The 9,453-nt window shown below is 40.2% G+C and overlaps 1 pseudogene; it reads left to right on the top strand.

Moving 5' to 3' along the window:
• The first annotated feature begins 208 nt into the window (after window positions 1-208).
• On the top strand, window positions 209-8,823 carry LOC108543999 (chromobox protein homolog 1 pseudogene; annotated as a pseudogene).
• Window positions 8,824-9,453: the final 630 nt, after the last annotated feature.

Raw genomic sequence — 9,453 nt, 5'->3', positions numbered from 1 at the left:
CTCAGTGCCCCAGCCTTTGGCTGAAGAGGCCTGGCCTAGATCTGCCCCTGAGTTCTGGTACCACATCTGCAAAGTTCTGTGGAAATGCTGCACCTTAGCACAGGCTAGAGTTTCTCAAAGGATCTTCTGCATTAGAATCTCCCAGTGAGTTGGTTAAAAATGCAGATTCCTGGACTCTTACTCTTGATCTTCCAGGTGAAAATCTGAGATGAGGCGTCTGGTGGGGCCGGTCGGGACTCGCCGCTCGCACGCCCTTGGGCTGCGGCCGGGCGCCCGCTCTTCCTTCCGCTTGCGCTGTGAGCTGAGCCGGTGTATGTGTGGCAATAACATGTCAACCCCGCTCCCCGCCATCATGCCCGCCGCCTGGAAGGCCATCACTGTGGTGATTTTCCTGCATGGATTGGGAGATACTGGGCACGGATGGGCAGAAGCCTTTGCAGGTATCAGAAGTTCACATATCAAATATATCTGCCCGCATGCGCCTGTTAGGCCTGTTACATTAAATATGAACATGGCTATTATGCCTTCATGGTTTGATATTATTGAGCTTTCACCAGATTCACAGGAGGATGAATCTTGGATTAAACAGGCAGCAAGAAAATATAAAAGCTTGATGATCAAGAAGTGAAGAAAGCATTCCTTCCTAATCAGAATTATTTTGGGAGTTTTCTCAGAAGAGCTTTATCTTTATTAATACTTCCCTACCACACAGCAAGAAAACTAGCAGGATGTCACTGCACTCAGTGCTGGCTTCCACTTCGGGCTTCCTTTCCAACAGGGTCCTTGTCGGCTGGTGCTATAAAGAGATATTTCTATTCCAGTTGCCACGGGATTGTGACCCTTTAGTTCCCTGATTGTTTGCTTCTCTTACGGTTGAAAACTAAAAAACAAACATTGTGAATCCAAGGCCAATGTGACCTTTAAAAACCTATGAAGTATGATTGCACAGTTCGGTCAACAGGAAATGATGGATGGTCAAGCAATTCCTGAAAACTCTACCTCCAAATTGATTGACATCCACTAAGAGTCCTTGTGTAGAAGTACACCAGCATCATTGGTAGTAGGAGTATTAAAACCTTTCCCATGGACCAGTCTTCCAATTTCTAATGTTTTGGGCAGTGTTAAAATGTTTTTGCAAATATATGCCCAATGGCCACAGATCCCAAATTAATGTTCTCCTCATGAGAAAATTATCTTTTAAGTTCATACATGTATTCTTATAAGAAGATCCAGAATCACTATATAAAATACGATGAAGCCAGTAGCTTCCTTTTTTCTCAAATGTAATTCAGCAAAATAATGACGATCCGTGCCACCAGATTTTGTATTTCCATCATTTGAAAATTAGCAGTATGGCTTAATGACAAATTTGTTCCAGTAGAAATGTGAGTAGTTAAGATATAAAAACAATTTATGCATGCTGTGAACTTAAGTTCCATTGATCTATTCCAAATTGGCTTAGGTCACCATGCAATGTCTGTATTTTTATATATGTGTTCCATATATTACGTAAGATTGTAATGCATAATAAGGGGAATGAGGTGGTATTACATTATTCCCTAATAATAGATAATGCTCTTCATTGGTCAAGGAAAGAGTTAAAAATTGTTTCTCTTCCAAATTAATGGCCTTTATTTTGGGACCGGGTTTTTACTTTTTCCCCTGATATTATTTCTACTAATACTCTTTTCTCTCCCAAAGAAAAAAAAAATGTTGTTTTTCTTTATTATTCTTCATAGGCAGGACAAGTATTGCCTCGCCAAGACAAGCTACTGTCAATACATGCTATAATTTGACATTCTGGGCACAGGTTATATGGTATTTAAAAATCTATTTATTGGCTTTATAGAGGGGGAACCAACCTTAAAAACTTCATGTACTACTTATTTCAATACTGTACCTTATCCAAATTTACACCTAGCTATTAGATCTTCAACCCAGGTAAACAGATAATTTCTATGGGTTTTATTTTTCTGTAAACAACTGAAAGAATGATTAGTCATATTCTAGTATTGTTCTGAAATATCTTTAAGGACTGATCCTTAAAAACTAACTTCCTAAGAGATTTCCAATCTCCCCCATTAGCAATAGAGTTTACTTTTGTACACATGTTTGAAACCACTACTGTAGAAGATGAGGGGAAATCTTTGTAATTTTTCTTTATTTTTTCATCTGCCAGTGGACTTTTTTGAAATTTCCACTTTAGTCAAATTATTTTTTGTATTAGTTTTTCATGGCAAACATAAATAGCAATCATTTTAAATTGTCAAAATCCAGGATTACTGGTAAAAATTATTTGAAAACCAACTTATGGGTAATTATTAAGGGCTTAGTCCAGAACCCCTATACATTAAAATGGTAGTTACCATACAGATTAATATGTAGCAAAAAAGTATTCGTTTGATATTTCTGAACGGTGTGAATTTTTCTTGCTGTAATTCCAGGCTGACCCAAAACATATTAAGAAATGCATCTTTATAAATGGGTGCTAATCGATAATGGATTAAATTAGTAATGGACATATAGGATGTTAATAATGAAGCCATTATGTTATGTCTGGAAGTTTTAAAAATTTTAAACAATCAGTTATCTATGTCATTTTTCTTACCTTGAAGAACATAAACTGTTATTTCAGTTCTACAAATCAGTCAAGATATATTTATCCAAGAAATATTCCGTTGAAATGTTTGTGCTATTTAACAACGGGAAAATGTAAATGGTTTTTCATTGGTTTCTATCAATGTGAAATAAAATTAATCTGGGACTTTAAAAAAAAAAAAAGAAAATCTGAGATATGAGGCCTCATAGTGCATATTTTAAGAAGCCTCTGGATGATTCTCATACAAACTAAGGTGAACAACCACTGTCCTAGATGTTGGCAAAATAATCACCAAATACACCATCAGTCATCCGTTCTGGATATTCATTTATATCTATGTAGAGGCAAACCTGTATCAATGTCCTATCTACTCATTTTCCTTTTTTTCTCAATTATAATCTCAGTGATGGCAGAGATCCTATCTCTTTTGATCATTGTAGCCCCACTGTCCAGAATAGTGCATGGCACATAGGTGCTGTTGAATGAAAGCACAGGAAGCAAACATGTCTTTCTCGTTGATCCTTCTAATACTGGGAGAGGCTACAGTGGAAATGAAGTGAGAGGCATGGGAACCAAAGGAGAAAACTAAAATGCATGTGATCACAGTGTATGGTGGACCCAGAGCTCTGGAGAAAACCCTCCCATTAGTTAGTTCTGTAGGTGCAAGGTCTTCAGGTCATTCTTTTTGACTGTAGCAGGCTGAGCAGCTGTACCTTGAAGAGACAGAGACTCCAATATGAATTCCTCCCTCCACACCAACCTCAATGTCTTTGGAGTTTGAGGAATGAGGGAAAGGCAAGATATGACAAGGGATTGCATTGTCATATCATCAGTCATCACTCGAATAAATTAAAGCCTCAAGGAATTTTAATAATAATGGCTGTAACAATTACCTTGAGAAGGCAGGATGTGGAGTTGCTATGAATCACACAGACTGGGTTTATATTCTAACTCTTACCAGCTTAATTTCTCTTCACTTTCTTTATCAGTAAACGGAGATAACTCGATTATGTAATCCATGTGTGCTAGTTAAGGTAATGTCAGCTACCATACCATAGACATCCTCAAACCTCTTGGCTTACTAAAATTGAAGTTTATTACTAGATCACATAAAGTGCAAATGGACATTCTGGTCTGGTGAGTGACTCCTCTCCACATGGTGATTCGGGGACCCAGGTTCTGTCTATATTGTAGAGTCCTCAGCTAGAACCTCTGCATTCAGTCAACAGACAGAGGAAGAGAAAGTGAGAAGGCACACCAGCTCCTAAACCACTTTGGCATGAAAGTGACACGTGGCCATTTCTAGTCACATGGCCAATCTAGAAGCAAGGGAATATGAGACATGTAGTTTAGTTGTGTGCTCAAGAAGAAACATGTATCACTTTTTGTTTCATTACAAGCAATCACAAAACTTAGTAGTTTCGAACAACAGCCCTTTATGTAGCTCACAATTCTGTGGGGCAGCAATTTGGGCTTGGATTAACTAGGAAGTTATGCTGATCCCAGTCAGACTCACTTGATCTCAGCAAGGCTTACTCATGGCAAATGTGGTCAGCTGCCATGTTGGCTGGGGACTGGTTCATCTAGGATGGCCTTATCTGGAAAAGCATGTCTTCATTCCATTTGTCTCTCACTCTCCAGTAAGCTAGGCCAGTCTTGTTTATATGGCAGGTAGGCAGACTCCCAAGAGCAAGAGCAAAAGTCTGCAAAGCCTGTTGAGGCCTAAGCTTGTAACTCACACAAGGTAGCTTCTCTCACATTATTGTCCAGAATCAAGGAGTAGAGATATATAAGCTGCAAAGAATTGTGGCCATTTTGCAACCTATCAAAAGAGGAAATATGTTTAATTAAACAGGTGGTCTATAACTTGTTTAACAGAGTATGTGACATCACAGTAAGTTCCCAATAGATTATTTTCATTATTATTGTTATCATTTATTGAATATCTACTATATGTTAGGCTCTGTACTAGGCAATTTATATATATTATCTTATTTAATTACTACAACTATTTCATTTTACATATGAAGAAACTGAAGCTCAAAAAGATAAAGAAAACTACTGAAGGCCATTTGATTAATAAGTGATGGTACTCACATTCCCTACTTCCTTATGTCTTAGGATGCAAACTAAGCTTGGATTGCCTGAAACTCTGAAGGAGAAACAAAACTTGAAGCTAAGATGAAATTAAATATTTAAGAAGGTCTGATAAATGACATGGGAAGAAAGAACCTGGCATTCTTACCTGAAATATGAGGGTGATGCCCAGAGCCAGTTTTGGCAGATGACCCTCAAGTTGGTCACAGCTCATCTCAAGGGCAGAGCAATGATGATTACTGTGACTCATTTGATATCGTATGTTGCCTGGTTCTTTCCCTTTCCACAGAGGATGAGGAAATTCCTTTCTGACCAAACAATCTGCGTTAGTGTTAGAAGATCTTGAGTAGAAGGAAGGAGGTAGAAGGCAAGTGGGTAGAAGAAAGGGAAATTTAGCCTAGGAGTAGAAAATATTGGAGCAGAGGAGAAGTTTAAAATCCCCTAGGCCAGATATTCCCAGCGTCTTTTGGGAATGAGGACACAGATAAGATAGAACTTTGTTGATATTATAGACAAGGCTTAGCAAGCATATCTTGAAAAACATATTGCAGTAACCTCATTGCCTCTCGGCAGTCTGCAGCCCATAGGCTGGGAACTGAGGGTCTAGTCCTGAAGAGTAGATAGGTTTAATTTTGAGACCAACTCTATTAATTTGGTAGTGATTACTGGAAGCACTGTGTTGAGATAGATTCTGAGGACACGTCTAGATGTTAACAGAAAAGATAGCTATGAGTGATTATTGATCTCTCTCACTGGTCTGGACAAGGATGGTGGTGGCATATATAATAAGTATGTTTTCTATCTCTGACACAGTCATATCTTCATAAGAAGAAACTGCAGGAAAGAAAGTTGGCATGATTTTCTGCCTATTACGAAGTGAGTTAATAGTAGAAGCAAACCTAGATCCCTGATGTCCTGATCAGTGCTTTCTCCATGACACTAAGCCAGTTGAAAAGCCATATTTTTTGTTACCATTTATTCTCAGGCAAAATACGTTTTTCAATTTTCTTTCTACATTGCCCCTGTCTTTTCTGGAAGTCTGCTTCCACGCCAGACATGGTATAGTTTTCTTCTTTCGTTTAAGAAAACAAAATTAACCAAAGCTTATTCAGGGATTGCCTGGTGAATTTAATTGATTGTTGAAAGAAGGGTCTCATCTCTGCTCCATTTCCATGTTCACCCTCTGGTTATGACACATTTGTGCCCAAGCATTAGACTTTGAGATTAGAGGACTAGCTCACTGCTGAACTAAAATCTAGTTCAATTCAAGAAAACCCAGTAAAAGTCTCCTTTTCTCCTCCTTTTCTCTCCATCCTCAACCTTCAAGTCCTCTTGTTCTCTTTCTATTTTAATGCTTTTCAGGCACCTGAGATTAATTAATTTGTTTACTCATATGCACACCCCTGTCCCCACCACACGCACACCACTATACCCATGAAACTTGAGGTTCCCACAAAACCTCTGTTCACCAGAGCTAGAATGGATTTAGGCTTCATCCAGTCTGTCTTCTGAGGACATTAAGGCTCAGAGAGGGCAGAGCTTGAAGCCAATGTTCCAGGATCCAGTATGCAAAATGGCTAGTTTGCTGAATGGTCAATGCACACCCCAGTCTTGCTTTTGTGAACTCTTTAGTTTATGGGTTTTTATTTTGTCTTCATTTTAAGGATTGTTACATTTACCTCTGCCCCAGCTTTCTCCTACTGCAGCTGAGTCTGGGGAGAAGAGAAAGGGGAGAATGAAGAGCATGAAAAGATTGGATAAAGAATGTGAATAATTTCTCTTAGCATCTTCTCTATTAATAACATATCATTAAAATGCTTCAGATGTATTCAGAATGTATTGTTGAATAAGACTCTATTAATGAAGGACTCTAAAAAAGAACATATTATCATGACCCCATTCCCCTGATAAGCATATGAATAGATTTCCCATGCACCCCTCAATTTTCTCTCTCCCTCTCTCTGGTCCTCAGTCCTAGAAACCTTTCTTCTTATCTTCTCTCAATTCTCTCAAAACACCAAGCCCTTTCCTGTCTCATGACCTTTGCACTTGCTGTTCTCTATGCCTTGAATGCCCTACCCCCTCTTGCATCAACATCTCCCTGGCATTTTTAAAGTCTCAGCTTAAATGTTCTCTTTTCAGTGAGGCTTTACTCAGTAACCTAATATAACTTCACTATTTTATCCCATGTATCAGTTAGTTTTTGCCATGTAACAAACACCTCAACATTTATTGGCTTAAAACAACCAGCATTTATTTAACTCATGATTCTCCTGGGCCCAGCTGGGCTCACTCATGGGTCTGAACCTGGCTGGTGAGTTGGTGAAATCCCAGATGACCTCAGTCACATGTCTAGTGGTTGGCTGGCTGTCACTTGGGGTGATGGGCGTAACAGGGCCATATATTACTTATTCTCCAGAAGGCTAGCCCAGGCTTGTTCACATAACATCTTAGAGTTCCAAGAACAAGAGTTTAAGTCCTTAAATGTAAACACTTTTCAAGTCTCTGCCTACATTGTATTTGTTGTGATCCCAGTGGCCAAAGCATATCAAAAGGCCACCCCAGATTGAAGGGGAAGAGAAAGACTTCACCTCTTGAAAAGAGAACACAAGTAGAGGTTTGAAAAGCCCTTGTATATTGGAGTTTGCTCTCTCACTGTGCTTGGGACCCTGAGGCCTAGGATAGCCTGCTGGAGATTGAGGCTACAGGGAAGAGAACTGAGGTGCCCTAGCTAATAGCCTGCCAATCACCAGACATGTGAGTGAGGCTGTCCTGTATCATCTGGCTTCCAGCTGATGCACCAGCTGAGTATAGACATGTGAGAGAACTGAGCAGAGATCAGCAGAGTCAGCCCAGATTTTAAAATCACCTGGTCAACTCACAGAATTGTGAGCTAAATAAAATATTTATTGATTTGAGTCACTGTGGTTTGGGGTGGTTGGTTACACAACAAAGCTAATCAGTACAGGGGGCCTTGATTAAGAAACCAGAGTCAATCAGAATAATACATGATCCTTTGTGGTTAGGTCTTGTAGCTGACAGTGTTAATGCCCCACTCTTAATTGGTTAGGCCTCACTGTTTCTGTCCATGTTTATCTGACTCCCTGTTGCCAATTTCTGCATTTTTTTTTTTTTTTTTTTTTTTTTTTTTTTTTTTTTTTTTTGCCAAAGGGCTTTCTCTGGGCACCAGAGCTCACCTTGCCTGTGTACACAGTGGGCCAGAAGTTCTGGAGAATTGACATTTACTATGAGCAGCCTTCAACCAGTGATGAATGGGAGTTCATGTATATATAACCCAATAAGTTGCAAAATGAACAATTTGTTCCAAACTGTCTCCTGGAGTTCCCCAATGGGATTGCACTCCAGGAATTGGTAAAGAGCTTCCAGGTTCAGCAGAGGGGAGGACTGCTGGCCAGGGCCTTCGGTATACTGCTTCAGTGAGGGGCTCCACTGCTGCCACCCTGCTTGCTGCCTTCCTGGGTGCCACTCCCCCAGTGAGTCCAACACGACATGCTCCTCTCAGGCTCTTGAATGCTGCTCTGAGCAGTGTCACCCTTTACACTAGAAAGCTGTCAAAAACTATGGGGAAAAAAAACAAAACAAGAAGGAAGTAGAGGAGGTGCTAGAAGAGGAGGAAGAAAAATACGTGGTGGAGAACACTGTCGACTGTCAACTGGTAAAGGGCAAAGTGGAGCACCTCCTAAAGTGGAAGAGTTTTTTTAGATGAGGATGACTCGTGGGAGCCAGAAGAGAACCTGGATTGTGTGACCTCATTGCTGAGTTTCTACAGTCACAGAAAATAGCACGTGAGACAGATAGATCAGAAAAAGGCAAATGCAAAGCTTATTCTGATTCTGAATATAAGGGAGAGGAGGGCAAACCAGAGAAGAAAGAAAAGTCAGAAAAGCCACGAGGCTTTGTTGGGCTTTGGAGTTGAGCAGATTATTGGAGCTACAGACTCTAGTGGAGAGCTCACGCTCCTGATGAAATGGGAAAACTCTGATGAGGCTGACCTGGTCCCTGTCAGGGAAGCCAATGTCAAGTGCCCACAGGTTGTCATATCCTTCTATGAGGAAAGGCTGATGTGGGCATTCCTACTTCAGGAGGGCAATGACAAAAAATTATGACAAGAATTACTTATCCTGAGCACCAGCCCCTGTCACATCTGGCTGGGAGTTTCAAGTCGGGAGAGAAGGAGTTAGACTTGTGTTGACATCACAGAGGTGGCTTGAGAAGATGTCCTTTGAAGAGCCAGTATAGTCTCTGTGTCCTGCAGCAGCCCAAGTGCTTCAAAATTGTTCCAAGCTGTGTAGCTTGCACATGGTTCCAGTGGAGGGGAGGCGGGATAAGTGTTTCAAGGCAATCTTTGTCGCACTTTGCTGAGAAAAGCAAAGGGCTTTCTATGAAGGACAAAACTTGCAGAATTGGATGTGTGAGAGAGCAAAAAGATATTGTAGATCCTCAAAGAGCATCTCCACAATGCTCAACCTTCTTCCCAATAGTGTCAACTCTGCGTTTTAGAGTGTAGCATTATGTAGTTTTGGCTATTACTGGTGTGTGCTTTGGGGGAGGGAGAGATGGAGTGGGGAGAAATGGAGATGAGTAGTCTCGTTTTGATTACCATTTGGGACCAGATTGGGAAAATAGTGAAACAATGGAAAGAGCAATGATTTGTTTCTATGTCCAGAATATTTTACATTAAAAATGTCATTAGTACCATAAATAAGGACTGTAAGAGAATGTTTAAAAGCTGTTAT

Source organism: Rhinopithecus bieti, unplaced genomic scaffold (genome assembly GCF_001698545.2).
Source record: "Rhinopithecus bieti isolate Rb0 unplaced genomic scaffold, ASM169854v2 scaffold_25806, whole genome shotgun sequence".
In the NCBI taxonomy this organism is placed as follows: domain Eukaryota; kingdom Metazoa; phylum Chordata; class Mammalia; order Primates; family Cercopithecidae; genus Rhinopithecus; species Rhinopithecus bieti.
The sequence above is the reverse complement of the archived record's forward strand: the minus strand, read 5'-3'. Positions and strand labels throughout refer to the sequence as shown.